A 25701-nucleotide genomic window follows, 5' to 3' on the forward strand; every position below is an offset into this window, starting at 1 on the left:
CAGGTCAGGGGCTTACGCCCGCAGGAAGCCTCCGACCGGAATTTCTGGGCCAATATTAATATAGCTGATAGAACAATTGAATTTTTATTGTGAGCGGAAAGTAGTCATGCATACTGTAATATAGTTATATTAGTAAGATAGGTGTTCATTTACTGCAGGGATGCATCTCTTGATTTGTTCCTCAGTCCTCTAGTTTGCCGTTTTGAAACATAACTTCAAGTTACATCTTTCACACCCGACGGCCCTTGCACTCTGTCGAAACAAGAAAATTATTTTTTGTAATTTGGTTTCACAAGCCTATCGTTTGGCCATTTAAGTACTTTGCTCTTATATTACAGAAAATGCTTCCAAAACCATGGCTGGTTTTGAACCTTAAAATGTCTGTCAGTTTAGGTCTATTACTTCATTTCATTTCACTTTACTTAACATAATTTAATTTTGCCTTCCATCTGTAGTCTTGATTCTAAGTCAAGCTGTAAATTCATGGCACATTAAGGATACAGTGTTTGGTGAGCAGTTGGAGAATAGATTCATAGCAGGGGCTATTTATCTTTAAATACATCACATTAGCGCAGAGATCAAAAAAGCAATATTTATCAGGACAAAAATGAAGGTAAATGCAACATTTTTCCCATCCACATAAGCCAGTAAACGATCTCTTTTCAAATCACAGTTTTAAAATTAGATTATCTTATTGAATAAAAGACATTTTGGAGGTTTGAGCTAACAAAAGAATGGCTTTAAAATTATGCTGTGGGATACCTGCGTAAAAACATTTAATTATTCAACTGAAGTTCTTCTGTCTACTATTTTAGTGGAGACATTTAAGACAAATGAATTCATGTCTCCCCCAAAATAGCAGAGGAGAAATTTCAGACGAACACTTTAACCTTTTGTGTGCCAGTAACCCACTGCCCAATTTCTAGACCTTAGTGTTGTCACATGTACACATCTCATGCACATGTTATACAATTTAGTGATAGTCGACTAGTTTCCAAAACTATGCCATCATTACTTATACAATAAACAATCCGAATGTGTGAGCTTTAAGATAGCTGCACAATTGGAGGGGTTGGACGATATACAAATCCTTAGAATGAAGCTTAAGTTTATAAATACCATTTTGACCCTCCAATTCACCTCTTGTTTGAAACTCACTTTCATTATTCTAGTACAAGCAATTAGCTAACTTGCTTGAACAAATAAGGTTTGTTGAGAGTCTTGACCATATTGTGTTTCTTCGGGTCCAGTGAGTAGGATCATTATTGTGACAGCAGTGAAAAAAAGGAAAAAAAAGTTTTCTTTATGAAATATAAATTTATTGTTCGAAACAAGAGGATAATAGAGCATTACATGAAAACCAAGCATTAGTTGGAAGTGTGTAACACAATCTTCATGTCCTCAGAGCCTTCAGACTGTGTTACAGATTGTGACATACACTCCTGATATTTGCTGATCAATCAATCTATCCACTTATTCATCAATCCATCATTCACATGCACATATTATAAAAATCTTGCATATTGAGTAAACCTTCTGTCCATAAACACTCCTTCCTGTGACGCATTTTTGAGTCACACTTTTTATGCCAAAATGTAACATTGAAAATCTGTATACAGTATAAACATTCATAATGGAAATTCATATGTAAACAACTATCCACACTTGTAAACATTTCACTGTCATGATTTGTTGCTGATTTTGTTTTTGTCAATTTTTTTCTCAGTAACTGAAATTTCTATTATCCAAACTAGGTTTCAAACAAACTTTAAAAAAAATCAAAAAATTACATATTTCACAATACAATGTTTAGATTTACACTTTGAATTGCTTTGTGTCTTCTAACATTCTCATTAAAATTTAGTAACAATTGTGCTTTCCTGTTACGAGCTCCTAACAGACAGATAAGGGAGCGTGCTGTCAGCTTAGTGGTAATATTCCTGCCTCTGTCAGAAGGTGCAGGGTTTGAACCCTGTTCCAGACAATCCTGGCGAGTGGAGTTCTGGCTCTGAAATCTGCGATGACATGCAGCATATAGGATTAACCACCCTAGGTGCATCGCGGCTTTCAAATCTGGGGTGACAGCCAGCAGGATACTTGCGTCCAATGGGTGTGGGTGGCACCTGCTCATTGTGGGAGCCCATAAAACCCTCCCGCCTAACCACCCTATTGGCTGCTATGAAGATGGTTACGGCCATAGAAGGAGCATCCACATCGTGGCCTGTCAGATATAATTCAGACTGTGAATCCTTCCACTACCTCTCCAAGGGAAGAGTGTGAAGATACAAAAACAACTACAGATAGTCAGCATCTATGATCAGCAGCAGCTTTGATTGTAGTTTTTTAAAACTATTATTAACAAAAGAAAAAAGGTAGTTTCTGAGAAAGGATTTCTTCCTTAGTCACCCTCCAGTTTATTGCAAGAGAAAATTCAGTTTAAAAAATGCTCTCATGAACCATTTATGCAGTTTAAGGATTTTTTTGTTTAATTGCATACACCACAGTTGAGCATTTTGTGAGGTAATTTTTGTTTGTTTATGGAAATTTATGTTTATTAAAGATGATGTAAGTCAGCAAGCTCATTAATGTGCACTAAAGGGTACATTATTCACTCCTACGCTCCTAGTACAAGCCAAGAGCACATATTGGGAAATTGTACTCCCCAACCCGCAATTGTTTCATCCATCAGTTTTAATGCATGAAAAGTCACAGGCTGAAAGTGCGCAATTTCCAATATGCACTCTTAGTGGGCAGTGGGAATGCAGATGCATAAATTTACCCTTAAATTCTCTAAGGCAGGGGAGTAAAGATGGTGGGGAAAGCAGCAAGTGGGTATGTGAGAGCAGAAAATGTATCCTGGTCAACATTCATCCTTCACTGAATATGACAAAGGAACAACAGATTGCTAGATCTTATAACTCACTGCTATCTGTGGGATCTTCCTGTGTGCAAAGTTGCTGCTGGGTTTGCCTACATAAGTGCAGTCCAATGTATGTAAAACAATTTGAAATTAGTCTGTGAGAGATTGAGCAGATTGGGCCTGTACTCTCTGGAGTTTGGAAGAATGAGAGGTGATCTCATTGAAACATATAAGATTCTGAGGGGGATTGACAGGGTAGATGCTGAGAGGTTGTTTTGCCTGGCTGGAGAGTCTAGGACTAGGGTTCATAGTCTCAGGATGAGGGGTCAGCATTTTAATGCTGAGACGAGGAAGAATTTCTTCACTCAGAGGGTTGTGAACCTTTGGAGTTCTTTTTACCAAGGAGCTGTGGATGATGAGTCATTGAGCATATTCTAGGCTGAGATCGATAGATTTTTGGACTCTAGGGGAATCAAGGGATATGGGGATCGGGCGGGAAAGTGGAGCTGAGGTTGAAGTTCAGCCATGATCTTATTGAATGGTGGAGCAGGCTCAAAGGACCATATGGCCTACTCCTACTCCTAATTCTTATGTTCTTATAAGGTGCTGTATAAATGCAAGTCTTTCTGCTACAATATTGGAAACAGCAACTGCATTGGGCCTCGATATTAGAGGAATGAGAGGTGATCTGATTGAAACATATAAGATTCTGAGGGGGATTGACAGGATAGATGCTGAGGGGTTGTTTTGCCTGGCTGGAGAGTCTAGAACTTGAGGTCATAGTCTCAGAATAAGGGGTCGGCACCAAGGGTTCTTCACCAGTCTCCGCTCTCTGTCCCTCCAGAGCCATGCGCACTGCTCCCGCTACCCTCTGGAGTCATAGGCTCACTTCCCCCCACCCGCCCCCCCTTCAACCCACAGCATAGCTTCACCCTGAACCTCAACACCTACTTGCAGCGTTTGCTCTGATCCCCCATCCAGTATAACCACAGCCTGAGCTTTTGCCGCAGACTGTAACCTCCTTAGTCCCCCTGCACCAGCCTCAGTTCCTGTCAGCACGGCTGCGAGATATGCACCCATATAATTAAATGATCTGTGCGGGTTCTGTAAGTTGACCTCAGTTACTGTGTCGGTTAAAAGAGCTGAACAGGTTTCTTATTCCAACCTTCTTGTCTTCTAATCTTTCCTTCTTGTAGCTTGTGTTTGCATTTATCATTTGCAATCTGCCAAATGAATTTTCATCTTTTGGAATCGCTGCCAAGTATTCCTGTACAATTTAGTATCATCTGCCAAGTTGTGCCTTTTGAGTTGGTGCCTTACATCACTGATGCAAAATTATGTGGTTTTAATTTCCATCTCAGTTCTAAATAAATTTACCACTGTTTTAAAATGATAAACCGGTGTTGTAATCTAAAGAAACAAAACAACTTACATTCATAGAGTGAATTATTAGCTCAGATATTGCTGAAAAAATAACAGCATCTGAACAACGCACGCCATTATTAATGAGTAAACGGGGCAGCAACTTATAGCAAGGAAGAGATGACCTGTGAATTGCAAATCGCCATAAGTTGCTGGACAATTTACGCCACTCCGCCATTAACTTTGCGAAAACGGCATTTTGCCCATAACCGCCCTGTGATTTTCATGAAGTTGCCGCATTTGCACACTAATGACCCATTAAACTCGCCACTGAAAGTTAAGTCTAGTCATTAACAGCGTAAGTACACTTTTAATGACTTGGTAATTGTTAATGACTGCCAATCAATCTCTCTTGCCCAGACAGTGAACAATTAAAAGTGTGGAGCCCTATTACTTTGGGTTGTGAATTGTTGTTGGAGATTTTAAAAATGTCAAATTTTTTTTTTTTTTTTTTAGCTTTGCCTTTCTGTCTCTTTTTTCTCTCTCTCTTAATCCAATCTTTCTTTTCCTCTCTTTATTTTTCTTTCTATACCAGATTTGACATGAAATTCACCCACTCCAATTCGCCCTCCCTCTCCGTCCTTCCTCTGTTTATTTCTCAATCCTTAAATCTCATTGGTTGAGGAGATACACTGTCCTGTTGTTCACCAAGTGATGCCCTGTTGACCTCACTGCACCGTTATCAGTTTGCACTTCCAGCAACTTTGTGGGCAATTTTTTTCAAAAACCTAAACATGCACGAACAAGTCTAACTAGCAGGGCACACCGTGTGATGCCCTACTCCAGCAAAATCTGGGCCCACATTCCTCAGACTGCCCCAGTACTTCACATCCAGTGAATTACTCTTCTAAGTGCAGCCAAATTAGCAATCTGCATACCATTAATTTATTTGCTTAATACATTACATCGGCAAATATATTACACCGGTAAATTGCCTACCCATATAGAACCATAGCATGTCACCAGCATAGCAATGGGCCATTTCACCTATCAAGTTTGTGCAGTGTTTTTTTCCACATGAGCCCCCAGTTTAATCTGATTCCTCTGCCTCCTCCCCACCTTTTTAAAACTCTTCCTTTTCAGGCAAACATTTGATTCCCTTTTCAGAGAATTCACGGACTCTGCTTCAACAACAGTTTGTGGCAGAGAGTGTAACATTCTAACCATCCCCTGTGTGAAGAATTTTTCCCTAACATAATAAATTGAATCAGAAGGAAAGGAAATTGGGGGGGGGGGGGGGAGACGGTGCGGCGGGGGGAGGGAACTTCTGAAACATCATTTGCACATAAATACATAAATAACACAAAGCTTCTAAAATAATTCCTTATGCTATCTCTCATTAAGTGCGAGTCATCAAAGAGTGCTGTGAGTTTGGGTAAGTGTGAGAGTTCTTTAATTGTTATTTCTCTTTAAATCATTCTTGATAAGATTACTTAAGCAGTTTAAGTAAAGGGGAAAAGTTAAATATTTGGGATTCTGTTGGTTTAAGGAGAGTAAAACAAGGTTACAAACTTTAACTCTGTGGGTTGTAGTTAATAAGGCCTTTCTGGTGCAGAGTGACTGCTGGTAAACCATTTAACTGGTGTAACTAGAGGGATTGATTTAATTTAAATCCAATTAATTAAAGGGGATACTAGCATCTAAAATCGGGCAGAGGGTGTCCATAACAATAAAAAATGTAATTAATTACATAGAATGGAGCAGGTGATGTGTTACTGTTGCGAGATGTGGGAGCCGGTGAACCCCATTGAGGCTCACGGTGATTACATCTGTGACAAGTGTCTGCTGCTACAGGAACTCCAGCTCCGTGTTGATGAGCTGGAGTCTGAGCTTCAGACACTGCGACACATCAGGGAGGGGGCGAAGTACCTGGACTCTGTGTATCAGGAGGTGGTCACACCTATGAAGTTAATTAATTCAGATGTAGCCCATGGTCAGGGACAGGACGGTGTGACAACGAGTGAGGCAGGTACGGGGATCCAGGAGGTAGAGCTGGAGGAGCCGCAGACCTTGCTCTTGTCCAACAGGTTCAAGGTTCTTACTCCCTGTGGGGACAGGAGCAGGGACTGCAGGGAGGATGAGCAACCTGGCCACAGCACCGTGGAACGGGGGGGGGGGGGCATTCAAGAGGGGGGAGTAAATAGAAATGTTGTAGTGGTAGGGGATAGTATTATTAGGGGGATAGATAGAGTTCTCTGCAGCCGAGAGCGAGAGTCCCGAAGGCTGTGTTGCCTACCCGGTGACAGGGTTAAGGACATCTCCTCTGGGCTGGAAAGAAACTTGCAGTGGGAGGGGGTGGATCCAGTTGTCGTGGTCCATGTTGGTACAAACGACGTAGATAGGACTAGGAAGCCGGTTCTGTTAAAGGAGTATGAGCAGCTAGGGGTCAAATTAAAAAACAGAACCTCAAGGGTAATAATCTCTCTGGATTATTACCTGAGCCACGAGCGAATTTGGCTAGGACAAATAAAATTAGAGAGTTAAATGCGTGGCTCAAAGACTGGTGTGGGAGAAATGGGTTTTGCTTCCTGGGACACTGGCACCAGTACTGGGGCAGGAGGGAGCTGTTCCATTGGGACGAGCTTCACTTGGCCAGTGCTGGGACTAGAGTCCTGGCGGATCATATAACTAGGGCTGCAGAGAGGGCTTTAAACTAACTAGTGGTGGGGGGGGGGAGGTTCCTAGAGAGCAAATAATAAAAATGACAACAGAGAAGGTCATAGACTTAGGTAGCAGTGGGGAAATTAAAAACCAGAGCATGTTAGGAAGGGGCAGAAGGTATGGAGTAAAAGGTAAAGTAATAAAAAGGGCAAAAGCAGGAACTAAGTGTCACAAAACATATTTGAAAGTTCTCTATCTGAATGCACGTAGCATTCGTAACAAAATAGATGAGTTAATGGCACAAATAACTACATATGGGTATGATCTTGTGGCCATTACAGAAACATGGCTGCAGGGTGACAATGACTGGGAATTAAACATACCAGGTTATTTAACGATTAGGAAGGACAGGCAGGAAGGAAGGGGAGGTGGGGTGGCTATGTTAATAAAGGAAGGAATCACTGTAATACAGAGAAATGATATTGGGTCAAAAGATCAGGATAATGAAACAGTTTGGGTGGAGGTAAGGAATAATAAGGGGAAAAAAACACTAGTGGGCGTAGTCTATAGGCCTCCGAACAGTGGCAACTCTGTTGGACGGAGTATCAATCAGGAAATAGTTGAGGCTTGTAATAAGGGAACATCTATAATTATGGGGGATTTTAACTATCATATTAATTGGACAAATCAAATTGGGCAGGGCTGCCTTGAGGATGAGTTCATTGAGTGTATTAGGGATGGGTTTCTTGAGCAGTATGTAACTGAACCGACCAGGGGGCAAGCAACCTTAGATCTGGTCCTGTGTAACAAGACAGGATTAATTTAAAATGTCCTAGTAAAGGATCGCCTTGGAATGAGTGACCATAACATGGTTGAATTCCATATTCAATTAGAGGGTGAGAAGGTTGGATCTCAAACAAGCGTGCTAAGCTTGAATAAAGGAGACTATGAAGGTATGAGAGCGGAATTGAGTAGAGTGGATTGGGAAAATAGATTAAAGGGTAAGACGATACATGATCAGTGGTGTACATTTAAGGAGTTATTTTACAACTTCCAAAAAATATATTCCACTGAGAAGATAAGGGTGTAAAAGAAAATACAGCCATCCGTGGCTAAGTAAAGAAATTAAGGATAGTATTCGACTAAAAACAAGGGCATATAAGGTAGCCAAATCTAGTGGGAGGATAGAGGATTGGGAAAACTTTAAAAGACAGCAAAAAATAACAAAAAGATTGATTAAGAAAGGGAAGATAGATTATGAAAGTAAATTAGCAAAAAATATAAAAACAGATAGCAAGAGTTTTTATAGTTATATAAAAAGAAAAAGGGTGGCTAAAGTTAATGTTGGTCCCTTAGAGGATGGGACCGGGAAATTAATGGTGGGAAATATGGAGATGGCAAAAACACTGAATGAATATTTTGTATCAGTCTTTACAGTAGAGGACACTAAGAATATCCCAACACTGGACAAACAGGGGACTATAGGGGGGGAGGAGCTAAACACGATCAAAATCACTAAGGAAGTGGAACTCGGTAAAATAATGGGACTCAAGGTGAATAAATCACCTGGACCTGATGGCTTACATCCTAGGGTCTGGAGGGAAGTGGCGGTAGGGATTGTGGATGCATTGGTAATAATTTTCCAAAACTCCCTGGACTCAGCAAAGGTCCCGGCAGACTGGAAAACTGCTAATGTAACACCCTTATTTAAAAAGGGCAGTAGACAGAAGGCTGGAAACTATAGACCGGTTAGCCTAACATCTGTGGTAGGTAAAATTTTGGAGTCCATTATTAAGGAGACAGTAACAGGACATTTGGATAATCATAATTTAATAGGACAAAGTCAGCATGGTTTTATGAAGGGGAAGTCATGTTTGACAAATTTGCTGGAGTTCTTTGAGGAAGTAACATATAGTGTGGATAAAGGGAAACCAGTGGACGTAGTGTATTTAGACTTCCAAAAGGCATTTGACAAGGTGCCACACAAAAGATTATTGCTTAAGATAAAAAAATCACAGGATTGGGGGTAATATTCTGGCATGGATAGAGGATTGGCTATCTAACAGAAGGCAGAGAGTTGGGATAAATGGTTCATTCTCAGACTGGCAATCAGTAACTAGTGGTGTTCCGCAGGGGTCAGTGCTGGGTCCCCAACTCTTTACAATCTATATTAACGATTTGGAGGAGGGGACCGAGTGTAACATATCAAAGTTTGCAGATGATACTAAGATGGGAGGGAAAGTAGTGAGTGAGGAGGACATAAAAAACCTGCAAAGGGACATAGACAGGCTAAGTAAGTGGGCAGAGATTTGACAGATGGAATACAATACTGGAAAGTGTGAGGTTATGCACTTTGGCAGAAAAAATCGTAGAGCAAGTTATTATCTTAATGGCAAGGAACTGGAAAGTACTGAAGTACAAAGGGATCTGGGGGTCCTGGTGCATGAAACTCAAAAGGTTAGTATGCAGGTGCAGCAAGTGATTAAGAAGGCCAATGGAATGTTGGCTTTCATTGCTAGTGGGATAGAATATAAAAATAGGGAGGTATTGCTTCAGTTGTACAAGGTATTGGTGAGACCGCACCTGGAATACTGCATCCAGTTTTAGTGTCCATACTTAAGAAAAGACATACTTGCTCTTGAGTCAGTACAAAGAAGGTTCACTCGGTTAATCCCGGGGATGAGCGGATGGACATATGAGGAGAGGTTGAGTAGATTGGGACTCTACTCATTGGAGTTCAGAAGAATGAGAGGCGATCTTATTGAAACATATAAGATTGTGAAGGGGTTGGATCGGGTGGATGCGGGGAGGATGTTCCCGATGATGGGTGAAACTAGAACTAGGGGGCATAGTCTTAGAATAAGGGGCTGCTCTTTCAAAACTGAGATGAGGAGGAACTACTTCACTCAGAGGGTGGTAGGTCCATGGAATATGCTGCCCCAAAAAGCTGTAGAAGCTACATCATTACATAAATTTAAAACAGAAATAGACAGTTTCCTAGAAGTAAAGGGAATTAAGGGTTACGGGGAGCGGGCAGGAATTTGGACATGAGTCTAGGTTCGGATCGGACATGGCCCTGTGGGTAGCGGAGCGGGCCCAGGGGCCGTGTAGCCTGATCCTGCTCCTATTTCGTGTCATAGAGTTTTACAGCACAGAAAGAGGCCCTTCGGCCCATCGTGTCTGCGCCGCCCATCCATCCCTGTCCAGTCTAATCCCATTTTCCAGCATTTGGTCCATAGCCTTGTATGCAATGGCATTTCAAGTGCTCATCCAAATGCTTCTTGAATGTTGTGAGGGTTCCTGCCTCCACCACCCTTTCAGGCATTGAGTTCCACATTCCAACCACCCTCTGGGTGAAAAAGTTCCTCCTCAAATCCCCTCTAAATCTCCTGCCCCTTACCCTGAATCTATGCCCCCTTGTTATTGACCCCCCCACTAAGGGGAAAAGTTCCTCTTTATCTACCCTATCTATGCCCCTCATTATTTTGTACACCTCAATCAGGTCCCCCCTCAGCCTTCTCTGCTCCAAGGAAAACAACTCCAGCCTGTCCAGCCTCTCTTCATAGCTGAGGCGCTCCATCCCAGGTAACATCCTGGTGAATCTTCTCTGCACCCTCTCCAAAGCAATCACATCCTTCCTATAGTGAGGCGACCAGAACTGCACACAGTACTCCAGCTGTGGCCTCACCAGCGTTTTGTACAGCTCCATCATAACCTCCCTGCTCTTATATTCTATGCCTCGGCTAATGAAGGCAAGTATCCCATATGCCTTTTTAACCACCTTATCTACCTGCTCCGCTGCCTTCAGGGATCTATGTACATGTACACCAAGGTCCCTCTGACCCTCTGTACTTCCTAGGGTCCTACCACTCATTGTGTATTCCCTTGCCTTATTTGTCCGTCCAAAATGCATCACCTCGCACTTTTCAGGGTTAAATTCCATTTGCTACTTTTCCACCCATCTGACCAACCCGTTTATATCGTCCTGTAGCCGGAGGCTTTCCTCCTCGCAATTTACCACCCCACCAATTTTCGTGTCATCTGCGAACTTACTGATCATACCTTTTACATTCTCATCCAAATCATTTATGTAGATCACAAACAATAAGGGACCCAGCACCGATCCCTGAGGTACCCCACTGGACACAGGCTTCCAGTCACAAAAGCAACCTTTGACCATCACCCTCTGCCTCCTGCCACTCAGCCAGTTTAGGATCCAACGCGCCAAGGCACCCTGGATCCCATGGGCTCTTACCTTCTTGACCAGTCTCCTATGCGGGACTTTGTCAAAAGCTTTACTGAAGTCCATGTAAACCACATCCACAGCATTTCCCTCATCCACCCCACTCGTCACCCCCTCGAAAAATTCGATCAGATTTGTTAGACATGATTTACCCTTGACAAAGCCATGCTGACTATCCCCGATTAATCCTTGCCTCTCCAAGTGGAGTTTAATTTTGTCCCTCAGAATTTTTTCCAATAATTTCCCCACCACAGATGTTAGACTCACTGGCCTGTAATTCCCTGGTTTATCCCTGCTACCCTTCTTGAATAATGGTACTACGTTAGCTGTTCTCCAGTCCTCTGGTACATCCCCTGTGGCCAGAGAGGTTCTGAAAATTAGTGTCAGAGCCCCTGCAATCTCCTCCCTTGCCTCCCACAGCAGCCTGGGATACATCTCGTCCGGGCCTGGGGATTTATCCACTTTTTGGCCCGCTAAAACCGCTAGTACCTCCTCCCTCTGTGTCTGTTAGATTCAGGAGACGTTTCTGTGATAGTAGATTGGCGGTTAGGATCAGATCAGCCATGATCTTATTGAATGGCGGAGCAGGCTCGAGGGGCCGATTGGCCTACTCCTGCTCCTATTTCTTATGTTCTTAATGAGGTTATGGGGTGAATTTTAACCCCCAAAAACGGATGGGTTAAGGTCTGGTGAAATGTTAAAACTTTAAAAATATCAAACCCGACCCCAACCTGCCTACTTCCGGGTTTAAAGGAGGCGGTACAAGGGGCGGGCAGCCTACCTGCTCCGAGGAGGTGGGTTGGCCATTTATATATTTTAATGTGGCTGGCGGCCTCTGATTTGACCTGCTTTGCAGGTTTTCCAGTGGCTGGCTGGGTTTCCCATGCCTTGGAAAACCCAGCAGCTGAAGGGAGGCGAGGAAAAAAAAGGATAGAAAGACTTGCATTTATATAGCGCCTTTCACAACCACTGGACATCTCAAAGTGCTTTATAGCCAATGAAGTATTTTTGAAGTGTAGTCACTGTTGTAACGTGGGAAACACAGCAGCTAATTTGTACACAGCAAGCTCCCACAAATAGCAATGTGATAATGACCAGATAATCTGTTTTTGTTACATGGATCAATATTGGCCAGGAAACGAGGGATAACTCCCCTGCTCTTCTTCGAAATAGTGCCTTGGGATCTTTTACATCCACCTGAGAGAACATTTGGGGCCTCGGTTTAACGTCTCATCTGAAAGACGGCACCTCCGACAGTGCAGCACTGCCTCAGCACTGCACTGGAGTGTCAGCCTAGCTTTATGTGCTCAAGTTCCTGGAGTGGGACTTGAACCCACAACCTTCTGACTCAAAGAGCGAGTGTGCTACCCACTGAGCCACTGGCTGGCACTACAGGGAGAAGGTAAGTGCCTTCAGACCCGCTCCCCCACGCTCCCAGTCACAGTTGCAGGCTTCCTTTCTGTCAATCAGGCTGACTTCTGGGCAGGGATCCTAGCCGGAAAGAAAATGCACACTTTCGAGTCAAAACTCCACCACATGCGGGAAAACCGGGACTTCCGGGTTTCTCAACCGAAGCTCCGCCCCCTGCCTACGTAACCCACCCCTAAAAAGATCGGGGCCATATCACAAAAGAAAGGAAGGGTGCCCCTTATTCCTACTTGTTAGATGAGATGGAGCATTGAACTGCTTACTGCTCCCTGCTGAGACAGTCACTACAAAGCTACAAAGGATACCAGCTCACTTTGGCTTTACTGATGGCACAGAAGGGTAATATGGAAAGTATGTAACAGGCAAGTGAAGAGCGGCATGAGTTGCAATGTGATGGCAAGAGCCATGTTCTGTTTTCTATCAGCAGTGGGCTTTGCTTTGGTTTTGAAATGATTCCATTGAATGCATGTGCAATATGGTTCAAATATTAGATTTTATTTGAACAGATGGAACCTTTGTTACACGGCAGACTCTTAAACACTCTCTGATGGTTGTGCTCAAGTTGCCAAATGTGTTCACACTGAGAACATTGCACTGTGCAAAGTTTATAGCATAGTTACCAGCGAGCACAGTGACATCTGCAGTTTCTTTAATGTGCTGCTTTGTGGTGTATCATTTCATTCATAAATGTTCTGATCTGTTGAATGCAGCGGGTATCCTTTCCTACAAGCTGCTAACATAATCCTTCGAAGAAACAGCTGTAAACATCCGACATTTATTAGAAGTTCTACTGTAATTGCTGATTTACTCAACGTGCCACACTTCAGTAAAGTCTATGGCCTCGATTTTCATTGAGCCGTGGAGTCGGGATTGGAGGCGTGCAGGGGGTTAAATTCCTGAAATCGGGGGTCCTGACCCCAACCCTCCCCAACCCGCCTCCATGCCAATTTCAAAGGAGGAGGGTACCCGCCCCGCATTGTGACCGGCCTACCCGAGGTGGGAAGGGATTAGTGCCAATTAACTGCCTGTTAACAGGTAGTTAACAGGCAGTTTTTAGCCAAATCCCTATTTTTAAACTTGAACTGTGGAAATCCCGACGGCTCCAAACCACGCCAAGTTGGAGGAGTCGGGCCGTCGGGTTGAAGGGTTTGGCGGGGTCGAGATGTCGGTGTTCAGGTGGGTGATGTGTGCATGAGTGCAAAGGTAAGTGTGTTTGGTGTGTCTAAAGTGATTAAATAAGTTTTACATACATTTTCTTACCTTTTCAGCCTTCCTTCCTTTAGGTTCGGGGAGTCCCTCATCTCACCGGCACAGAAAGCAGAATGGCTGCGATCTGTCAAAAGTGACAGCCTGCAGCTTTCTGTGCAGGAGAGATTTCTAACTGAGTCTGTGGAGAAGGACTCAGGTTAGAAGTAAGACTGTCCGTGTTTGACAGCTTCAAACAGCTTTCAAACGCTGATATTTCATCTGTCAAAACGTCTTGACAGATGAAATTTCAGTCTGTGATGTCACCTGCTGCCAGGTGGCCCTTAATTGGTCTGCTGAGCCCGCTGGGCGGGTTCAACAAGGTCAATCAAGTTAACATCGCGTGGCTTGGCCGCATCTCGATGGAGGCGGGACTACAACCCCGAAAGTTGTAGTCCCGCCTCCTTCCCGACTTCTGAATGAAAATCACCCCCTTTAATTCAATCACTCCGTTTCTTCAGCAACGTTACATCAAACAATTTTACGTTTTGGTTCTTTATTCAGTCAACAGTCACTTACACTCTCTGATGGCTTGAACCTATTTCCGAGCAATTTATTGTACAATATCCCACTTTACTTGCTTAAAACCAAAGGTAATTCTCTTGAGTATCTTCTGATCACTGTGTGCTCAGTTCATATTTACAGGACTCCCTGATGCCCTCATTTCATTCAGCAAACTCTAGAAGTAACAACATTAGAAGAGGGCCCCCTTTGAGTGCACTTGCTCTATAACACTGATGCCAATGGGACTTGCCTGGCCACGGGCTTTTTCTGAGAGTTGTAAAGGACACCCACTTTCAAACATGCACATTAGAATCATAGAATAATACAGCCAGGTCTCTGTTATTGCCACCATATCATAGTCCCAAGTGGCTACTTGTGCCTGCTGCTCACCTACCTTATTTACCACACTCCGGGCATTTATAGACATGGGAGGAAAAATTCAGTTGGTAGCGCCTCCCGTTAGCGCCTTAAGAGGGCGCTAAGTGGGGCGCAAACCAACTAGCGCCCGGGCGCGGCATTGCCCACGCCTCCCGTGAAATTCAGCGGGAGGTTAGTGGTGGCACTAACCGGTAGCGCCCTGCGGCGCTGCGCCGCTGGCGATGACGTCATTGGTGTGTGCAGCGCCCCGCTTACGCCCCGGCCACGATCTTCGGGAGCGCCCCCTGACTTACTGCCGGACGCTATGTCCGACGGGGTCAGGGGGGCGTACTTGCGGCCGGGGAGGCGCAATTTAAAGGCGAGGTGTGGGGCGGCCATTTTTGTTGCTGGCCGCCTGCCAGCACCTGCCTGCGCTCCCGTCCCTGGCCTCCTGAATCCCCCCCCTCACAGAGTGCTGGCTGCGCTCTAAGAGCCCGGCACTTCTCTTGGGTGCCGGGCTCTTTTGCCTGCACTCCCGAACCCCAGGGGCCCAGCTGGGCCCTGGGTTGTGCTGCACAAGGCCCCTCCCCTTTAAGAAGGGGAGGAAGGCCTGCAATACCGCGGCGTGATGTACCACAGCGTGTGGCGCTGTGGCACATAGCGCCATGATAGTCACTCGCAGCGCCCCAAGAGGGAGGCGGGGCACTTCCAGTAGCGTTCTGCTTCCCTCTTGGGGCGCAACCACTCAATTTCCGGCGCGGGGGTGCTAATTTTTCCAGGGCGCTACTTTTAGCGCCCCGGCGAAGTTAGCGCCTCAATTGGGGCGCGACTCAATTTTTAGCCCATGAACTCTAAACCCATCTTAGTCCGCCTCGCATTTCCCCCTGTCTGATCCCTCCAATTTCAGAACCACTATTCAAGTCAGTGAGAATGAAGATCGGGAGAGATGTAAAATGGGCTGCCGATTTGCTATCAGCCATTTTACACTATCGCACAAAGTCAACATTAGTCGCATGGCTTAGAAATTCGATCATGCAGCGCCTGTGTTTTGGGTGCTAAATGGCTTCCTAAGCGTCCAATATGGCAGGAACTGCGCGCATATTTCCAGAATGAAGAGCGCTGCCCGCCATATTGGATCGGGCTTTTCCGGTGGTGTCAGGAACTCATGCCAGAAGAATTTAAAATGCTGAATACAATATTTAAATTAGAATCCTGCGCTCCATGCCACGTGCTGAACTCATCCGGCAACACATGGCGCGAATCGGCAGGAAGGACCTTACACCAGCGCTATTTAAAGGCATCATGCAGAACTTACAGGCTAGTTGCTGGTTTATCATTTCAGGGTACTGGTTAACTTCTGGCCGTTTCTTGGTGTGCTTTATCACTCTGGAAAGTTCCGTTTGTCTGAAGAGAGCAGGATTTTGCTGTTGTTGCACTGTTGTTGGTGCCTCATAGATAGTTTGCAGTCATGAGTGGTCTTGTAGTGCTGCGTTCGGGGCTGGAGGACGAGGGGGAGCAGCAAGGAAGACACCAGAGTGCAGCTGCCAGAAGAGGGGGAGGAGAAGGTTTCCTGGCAGCTTCCATGACTCATTCATCCTGCGCTAGTCCTCTGTGCTACCTTTATTCCAACCAGGCCACCTAGTTACAGGCTGGCTACTGGGTGACAAGTGCAATCCCCTCCACACATGGCTCATGACTTCTGTCAGCAATCCGGCACATCTTCTTCTCTGTCTGACTAGGAGATGCTGGAAAGTGGCCTGAGGTGACTTTCCCAATCTTCCTCCCTTCTTACCAGGCCTCGCTGGAAACAGGTACAGCATCATTAAAGAGTGTTGCATGGAACTAATAACTGAAATGTTAACAGTTGCATGTCTGAAATAAAAATCCATGCATGGTGGATTTTATAAGATAAAAATGATCAAAATTTGTCTTATGAAGTTACAAATGGTTCATAAAAAACAGGAGCAGGAGTAGGCCATTCGGCCCCTCGAGCCTGCTCCGCCATTCAATGAGATCATGGCTGATCTTCTACCTCAACTCCACTTTCCTGCACTATCCCCATATCCCTTGAATCCCTTAATAGCCAAAAATCTATCGATCTCTGTCTTGAATATACTCAACGACTGAGCCGCCACAGCCCTCTGGGGTAGCAAATTCCAAAGATTCACCACCCTCTGAGTGAAGAAATTTCTCCTCATCTCAGTCCTAAATGGCCGACCCCTTATTCTGAGACTGTGACCCCTGGTCCTAGACTCCCCAGCCAGGGGAAACATCCTCCCTGCATCTACCCTGTCAAGCCCTGTAAGAATGTTGTATGTTTCAATGAGATCACCTCTCATTCTTCTAAGCTCTGAGAATGTAGGCCTAGTCTACTCAATCTCTCCTCATAGGACATAATGCTATGAAGAAAGCTGTCACACCATTTACACTTTTTTTTTCTAAGGCTGTGATCCAATCAATTTCTGAATCATTTTTATTCCTTAAACCAGAAGAACAGCCCAACAAGTATATCTGTTTGATCCTGGATTCCGACAGTTGTATCAGTTTATTTGTCAGTGGTGCTAGAAGAGTTAACATCACAAAGCATTTCACATGATATATTTTTAAAAATTCCACTAAGCCATTTTAGCCCCAACCACTCGGTGCAACATTAGGAGAACTTAAAAAAGACTACACATCGTTTTAGACAATAATCTCATCTTGCTTTGACAAGGGGACCTGATCAGGTTTTCACTGGTTGTTTTGTTGACAGAATGATGTGGTTCGTGCGGCCTACTTGTATATGGAGTAAAGTTAAAATGAGCCAGAGACCTCAGTTCTGATATACACGGTGAGGCGGGGAGGGTGCGGGTGAGGCTGAAAACTGCCGGAGAGTCCGACAGGGCTGGGAACGCAGAGGTCTTGCTGAACTTAGCGGCAGGACCTCATTAATATCTTGCAGCTCCGTGTCCTCCCCATCAGCCGGTCAGATGGACAGCCGAGCCGGCGGGCGGGAAGGAACACCAGTGACAGGAGGCCACAACCTGGGACTCTTGGTGCTGGTCCCCGCCAATTGGGAGGTCGGAGAGGCCGCAATCAGGACGGGTGGGGGGAGAGAGCCTGCAATCGGGAGGGCTGAGGGAAGGCGGAAGGTTTGCTTGAGGGGCCGGGGGGAAGCACTCCAAAAAAAATATATTCCACTGAGAAGAAAAGGGTGTAAAAGAAAAGACAGCCATCCATGGCTAAGTAAAGAAATTAAGGATAGTATTCGACTAAAAACAAGGGCATATAAGGTAGCCAAATCTAGTGGGAGGATAGAGGATTGGGAAAACTTTAAAAGACAGCAAAAAATAACAAAAAGATTGATTAAGAAAGGGAAGATAGATTATGAAAGTAAATTAGCAAAAAATATAAAAACAGATAGTAAGAGTTTTTATAGTTATATAAAAAGAAAAAGGGTGGCTAAAGTAAATGTTGGTCCCTTAGAGGATGAGACCGGGAAATTAATGGTGGGAAATATGGAGATGGCAAAAACACTGAATGAATATTTTACATCAGTCTTTACAGTAGAAGACACTAAGAATATCCCAACACTGGACAAACAGGGGGCTAAAGGGGGGGAGGAGCTAAACATGATCAAAATCACTAAGGAAGTGGTACTCGGTAAAATAATGGGACTCAAGGCGGATAAATCACCTGGACCTGATGGCTTACATCCTAGGGTCTTGAGGGAAGTGGCGGTAGGGATTGTGGATGCATTGGTAATAATTTTCCAAAACTCCCTGGACTCGGCAAAGGTCCCGGCAGACTGGAAAACTGCAAATGTAACACCCTTATTTAAAAAGGGCAGTAGACAGAAGGCTGGAAACTATAGACCGGTTAGCCTAACATCTGTGGTAGGTAAAATTTTGGAGTCCATTATTAAGGAGACAGTAACAGGACATTTGGATAATCATAATTTAATAGGACAAAGTCAGCATGGTTTTATGAAGGGGAAGTCATGTTTGACAAATTTGCTGGAGTTCTTTGAGGAAGTAACGTATAGGGTGGATAAAGGGGAACCAGTGGACGTAGTGTATTTAGACTTCCAAAAGGCATTTGACAAGGTGCCACACAAAAGATTATTGCTTAAGATAAAAAATCACGGGATTGGGGGTAATATTCTGGCATGGATAGAGGATTGGCTATCTAACAGAAGGCAGAGAGTTGGGATAAATGGTTCATTCTCAGACTGGCAATCAGTAACTAGTGGTGTTCCGCAGGGGTCAGTGCTGGGTCCCCAACTCTTTACAATCTATATTAACGATTTGGAGGAGGGGACCGAGTGTAACATATCAAAGTTTGCAGATGATACTAAGATGGGAGGGAAAGTAGTGAGTGAGGAGGACATAAAAAACCTGCAAGGGGACATAGACAGGCTAAGTAAGTGGGCAGAGATTTGGCAGATGGAATACAATACTGGAAAGTGTGAGGTTATGCACTTTGGCGGGAAAAATAGTAGAGCAAGTTATTATCTTAATGGCAAGAAACTGGAAAGTACTGAAGTACAAAGGGATCTGGGGGTCCTGGTGCACGAAACTCAAAAGGTTAGTATGCAGGTGCAGCAAGTGATTAAGAAGGCCAATGGAATGTTGGCTTTCATTGCTAGGGGGATAGAATATAAAAATAGGGAGGTATTGCTTCAGTTGTACAAGGTATTGGTGAGACCGCACCTGGAATACTGCGTACAGTTTTGGTGTCCATACTTAAGAAAGGACATACTTGCTCTCGAGTCAGTACAAAGAAGGTTCACTCAGTTAATCCCGGGGATGAGGGGATGGACATATGAGGAGAGGTTGAGTAGATTGGGACTCTACTCATTGGAGTTCAGAAGAATGAGAGGCGATCTTATTGAAACATATAAGATTGTGAAGGGGTTGGATCGGGTGGATGCGGGGAAGATGTTCCCGGTGATGGGTGAAACTAGAACTAGGGGGCATAGTCTTAGAATAAGGGGCTGCTCTTTCAAAACTGAGATGAGGAGGAACTACTTCACTCAGAGGGTGGTAGGTCCATGGAATATGCTGCCCCAAAAAGCTGTAGAAGCTACATCATTACATAAATTTAAAACAGAAATAGACAGTTTCCTAGAAGTAAACGGAATTAAAGGTTACGGGGAGCGGGCAGGAAATTGGACATGAGTCTAGGTTCGGATCGGTCATGGCCCTGTGGGTAGCGGAGCGGGCCCAGGGGCCGTGTAGCCTGATCCTGCTCCTATTTCGTGTGTCTAATTCTGTTAGATTCAGGAGATGGTACTCGGATAGTGGATTGGCGGTTAGGATCAGATCAGCCATGATCTTATTGAATGGCGGAGCAGGCTCGAGGGGCCGATTGGCCTACTCCTGCTCCTATTTCTTATTTTCTTATGTTCTTATGTTCCTGGCCCACAAGAAGTGCTGAAACAGGCACTTACCTTGTGGAGCCAACAGCTCCCGCCTCCCTTTCACTGCCGGGTTTCCCGACCCCTGGAAATCCCGTGCAGCAGCAGTGAATTTTAAACTGGGCTCCCAATTGCACTGTGGAAGCCCGAATTAAATATGTTAATGAAATGTCCCGCCTCACCATGGTGGGACACTCGGGTCGCATTCTCCATATTTAACTCCCCTGACCATCTCCCACCCATTGTGGGGGTGGTTAATATCGAGGCTCTGATCTCTGAAGAAGTGTGCGCGAATTTGTGTGTTTTTTATTAGTCCATCAATTTCTGTGTCAGACACTAGATTTTGTTTTTTTAAGTCAGTGCCAACATTTTGACTGTACAAATTGGTTTAATGTTATGCTTGTTAAAAATATTCAGAAGATTTCATGTTTTGGATTTTTATGCTAGATATTTTCTCAGCTTCAACATCACCTTTCTCTTCCCAATATCGAAGTGTGCAATAGCGAGAACAGGGGTCCTGACAGAGAGCCCTTGCATGATAAACCGTCTACTGCAGTGTGTCATAAGCCACCATATGTTTCTCCTCTCTTTTAAGAAAACAGACTGAATACGCACTCTTACCAGAGCAAGACTCAGGAGGGCGTATTTTTACTGTCGGACAGCCGGATTCCTGCGGCAGGAGACAAGGTCCATTTTGAGGGCCAGGCCTCACTAACGTGCATCCGGTGAGCTGCACGCCCCAATATTGGACGGCCTGGAAACTGACCCAGAGGGAGGGGAGGGGAGGAGCTCAGGTGGCAGCACCCTACGTTAATCTTGTGGAGCCCAGAGGAACACTCCAACTTGTACCGGCCCCACAAAAATCATTTTAACACTTACCTTTTCAGGCCTCTTCCCCTTGCCCACCAGGTTTCCATGACGCACGGTTCGCCCAGTAAAATCGCATTGGGTCCTACGTACGTCTTAGGACTCTGATTTTCATAGAGTATTGAGGCTCCTGCCTGATTCAGGTGAGCGCCTGGGCTGCCCAGCAGAAGGCACCTGAAAACATGGCGACAGAGTAGGAATGAGTAAGTTGACCACCTAGATTTTAACTTTGCTATCGCCGCGTTTCCATCGGGGTGAGGGAGTTAAAATTTCCACATGGCTCTAAAGCAATAAAACTATAAGACAAGTGAATGAACAGTAAACAAAATAAGGCAGTGAATCATGCAGTTTTCTCGCCTTGATATATAAAACAATAAAGACACAACTCACTTTCTCTCTAAATAACAATTTTAAAGCATTAACTTACCTTACTTACTGTCAGCCATGGCTCAGTTGGCAGCACTCTCGCTCTGAGTCAGAGGGTTGTGGGTTCAAGCCCCACTCCAGAGACTTGAGCACAAAAATCTAGGCTGACACTCCAGTGCAGTATGAGGGAGTGCTGCACTGTCGGAGGTGCCGTCTTTCAGATGAGACGTTAAACCGGGGCCCCGTCTGCTCTCTCAGGTGGACATAAAAATCCCATGGCACTATTTCGAAGAAGAGCTGGGGAGTTATCCCCGGTGTCTTGGCCAATATTTATCCCTCAATCAACATCACTAAAACAGATTATGTACTGGCCTCGCTAGACGTGCTCCTATCTAGTTATCCAGCAGGTTAAACACTTATTCAAAATAATTCCTCGTGAAGCCGTTTCGCTGTTTGAAGCCTTTACTTGAACAAATTTGTGAAACTGTAAACAAAGACAAAGTATGTTTTGTACATAAACTGAGTACTATACATTCGATATTACATAAGATATAACATATTTACAACAGTAGAATAGATTAATTGTATAACTAACTAACATTTGGACCAACTTCTGTAACTATTAAATATTAACCTTTTATAAACATATTATTGTCAAAATACTACTCTGACAATGTTGCTATTATGCTAACAAACAAAGATATGGAAGATATCACAGCATCAAAACTGGCATGGTCTACTGCTCTCTGGCTGTAAAACTCACTCAAACTTAGCACATGAAACTCAACATAATCCATAATTGGAGATTCCGGCTCCTGAGCCTCCAATCTATAAATGACCCTATGCCCTTCCCAAAGGTTTCAGACACAGCTGTCAATCAAATCCATTACCCCTGCCTGGGCCTGACTCTTTTACCTGTGACAAAGTGGCTTGGGACCAAGAGATATGATCCAAACATCTTTGAAGATGTACTGAAAAAAAAGGCAATAGCTGATTGCAACTCTCATACTTACACTAGATTACACTGACAAGGCTACATTCCTCTTGTCAGTATTGAATGGATGGGCATCTATTCACAATACCAAGGATCATTATGATACAATGTGATGCCTCTGGTTAATTGAACAATTTAGACCTTGGACAGCCCATTGTGCTTTTCTTAGTAACTCACAGCCTATCTGGTGTCTGAGTTGATTGATTTTCTGTTGTGTGCCTCTGGGATTTTAACCCTTTACATGATGATTCTAGCCATAAAAAATTCAATTCAGATAAAAAGTACATTTTTGTTAGAGGCCATGAGCTGTGTAAAAATAAGTAATGGGCCATAATTTGCTGTAGCAGAACATCTAACGGCATCTGCTGTTAGTTAGACTTGCCCTTGCATGTTTATGTTTCTAAATTTTTGCGTGGCAAGTTGCTGAAATTGCAAGCTGATAATGGTGTAGTGAGGGAAAGAGGGGCCCCGATATTGACATGGGCGGGTTTTCCGAATGGTGGGGAGGAGTTTCGGTCCCCATGCTGTGGAGTTTAGACTCCACAGCATGTGTCTTTTTTTCCCGTCAGGATCCCCACAAGCAAGCCAGCCTGATTGACAGACTTGGCACCCTGTCGGGCGGGGAATACACCAGAGCAGGTTGCAGGAGCAGGTAGAGAGCCTGCTAGGCTAGTGGGAGCGTGGGGGGTCTGATCCCGGGGTGGTCCAATCCCCAACCCGGCCGGAGCGGGGGTGGGCGGGGTGTTGGGCGGATCTTTGGATGGGGGGTATCCAATGGCGAGGAGGGGGTCCGATGGCAGACAGGGAAACCAATGGCAAGGAAGCTTAGGCGGCCAGGAGGAAGCACTCCTGCTCCTCCTGGCCCACAAGCAGTGTTGTAAAGGCACTAACTTTTCCCCGAAACTGTCCTCGCCTCCCTTGAACTGCCGGGTTTCCCGAGGCCTGGGAAACCCAGCCAGCCAGGGTCAAACCATGTTCTTTTATTCAAATGCTGGTCCTTCACAGTTGCTACTGTAGATGTTCTATCTGAACAATCACAGTGCATCATGGGTATTGTAGTCCCACAGGAAAAGGGGAAAACTACAATTCTCATGATGCATCTCAGTCTCCCTCAAACACACACGTTTACATCAGCTGTAAATCCCAGTTACCAGTTCCAGGTGAAATTTCCAACTCAAGTCCCAGAACCCAGATGGAAGTGCACACACATGCAGGAAAAACATCTTGTGAGCATTTCTAACATAAAATAACAACATTTTGTGGGTATGTTTTATTTCCCAGATTGTGCAGTTTTTTTTAATGTATTGATTATGTTATAAATATCATCCCTAAATCACCTCACTGGTTATGACTGCCCTTTCAACTTAAGGTTCGGAATCATGCTGGAGTACGATATCACAGACATTAGCTGCCCTCTGCTATCTCGACAACATTTTCCCCTGGAGGTGACGTCAGGTTTATAATGGTCATATGTGATAATGAGGATCTACTGATAGGAATAAGTCATTTAAAGTATTTCCTGTCATATACGCCCTGGCAATGCTGGGCACAGGAAGTCCTATGCTAAGGGTCTTAAGAGGGAGGGGTGTTCTACACATTGAGTTGCCCTAATGTAATGATCGAAGAGCATTAGCGAAGCAGGCATATTTCAAATTGGCCAACCCGTTAATGATTTTAAAACGGTTCAGCTCGGAATGTGGGCCCACTCATGCTGCGGTAAGGTAAAGCAGCGAATTCCCTCTCCCCCCAACTTGCGGTATGGTAGGCACTCTAATGATGAGATAAATGACCCTGGCACCTGCCTGAAATATTCAAATGCCCCTTGAAATGGTCAGAGGCTCAGGCTAGGTGTGGGTGGATGTCCTGCCCTGCCAAAGATCCATCGCCATTGAGGCAATAAATTCAGCCCCATTAGTGAAGAAGAAAAATGGTGGTCAAACACTGTGAAGCAATTATTTAAGCGATTTGACTTGCCTGTTTTATTTAGTAGCTTTAAAAAACAATTAAGGGATTACATGAATCTCATTCATACTTTTTGATTACATTAATCAATCCTGATATTTGATTGCTAATTTGATAGATAAGTCGTTATTTGAGCCAATCATGGATTTGTTTTCGTCTGAAGAACATGTGACACTCGTTCACTGAAAGGCCCCTGCGGCCACACTTTCAAGTGTGTCGCCTTTGAATGTTATGACATGACAGGTGTAAACTAGGCACGCGAATTAAAAGTTTTCAAGGTGGCAATGGGTTAAAATATTGTCCTGAGTTCCATTCAACTCCAGATTGATGGCTGGAAGGATCCTAATATTGCGGAACAGACTCAAGGGGCTGAATGGCCGACTCCTGTTCCTAATAATAAAACAACTTTGGGCTCTCTCGTTCCAGGTTCAAATTGCATGAATGCACTGCACAAAACCGATCATATCTCAGCACCAATTAGCACTAAATTGACAGGCTCATTAAGAGAAGCAACAAAGAACGCCTGCTGTGAGAAATGAAAATATCTTATTTTCACAGTAAGGGTTACTTCGCTGACACTGTAGGTAAGATGCATGATTGGAACAATGTAGTGGGAACCAAATGCTAAATTGAACCCAGTTGCTGCAGTCTCTGGCCTAGAAATGAATAATTCTGAGTGTGTGAGAATCGTTAAAAAATAGATCTTCAATTCCCCAATCTTTTACCTGATGAGAAAAAGACATTTGCTGAAAGATGAAGCTCAAAATTTGGTTCAGTGAGTGCTGTGCTTGTGAAGTAAACCTAGGGAATGACAAACAACTCCAGCTGTAATTGTATACCTGAGGAGATCAAGGGCACTTTCGCCCACTTTCATGCTTCGTTTTTTGCAATAGGGTGGCAGAGTTCATAAATGCGGCATCTGATTTTGTCAGTCAGGCTAAAATGGAATAAGGAAAGAAAAGTGGTAGGACCTAAGCACAAGTGTTTGCTGTATACAAGTTAAGAATCAGCAGCAGGCTTCACATTTGTTCCAATGCCATGAAAGCTATCAAACGCATAAATTTGCAGTAAACTGTTCTTACAACCTAGAGCAGGTATCACATTTCTTTTCATGCTGTGTAAGCTATTTGAAAGTTATGACGGGTACTCATGTGCAATAGCATTTATCAGCAGTAGACTTCTCAATCCAAATTCACGTGGGTATTGGCAATAAAGGGACAAAGGAACAACACCATTGCCCATATCACTATAGGGGGGAAATTGGGTTGCTTTGCACCTCCCGTTAATGCCTCCTGTGAAATTCAGTGGGAGGTTAGCGCCGGCAGCAGCCGGTAGCACCCCGCGGTGCTGCGCCGCTGGCGATGACATAATCGCCGTGCGCAGTGCCCTGCTCGCGCCCCGTCCGCAAACTTGGGTTGCACCCCCTGACCTGCCACCGGACGATATGTCCGACA

At 44.4% G+C, this 25701-nt stretch overlaps 1 protein-coding gene and 1 long non-coding RNA gene across 2 annotated transcripts in view; one reads left to right on the top strand and one right to left on the bottom strand.

Annotated features, from left to right (window-relative positions):
- LOC147112314 (uncharacterized) lies at positions 1 to 25181 on the bottom strand. The gene is made up of 3 exons (XR_015079479.1): positions 25087 to 25181; positions 20938 to 21099; positions 1 to 252 (listed from the first exon to the last, which is right to left on the bottom strand). It is a non-coding gene; the product is annotated as an uncharacterized LOC147112314 (long non-coding RNA).
- The window catches only part of csmd1a (CUB and Sushi multiple domains 1a), a 717376-nt gene that overhangs the window by 397595 nt on the left and 294080 nt on the right, over positions 1 to 25701 (top strand). The gene's annotated exons all lie outside the window — the stretch shown is intronic.

This window comes from Somniosus microcephalus, chromosome 9, assembly GCF_052327205.1.
Source record: "Somniosus microcephalus isolate GS21.2 chromosome 9, FLI_Smic_1.0, whole genome shotgun sequence".
NCBI lineage: Eukaryota > Metazoa > Chordata > Chondrichthyes > Squaliformes > Somniosidae > Somniosus > Somniosus microcephalus.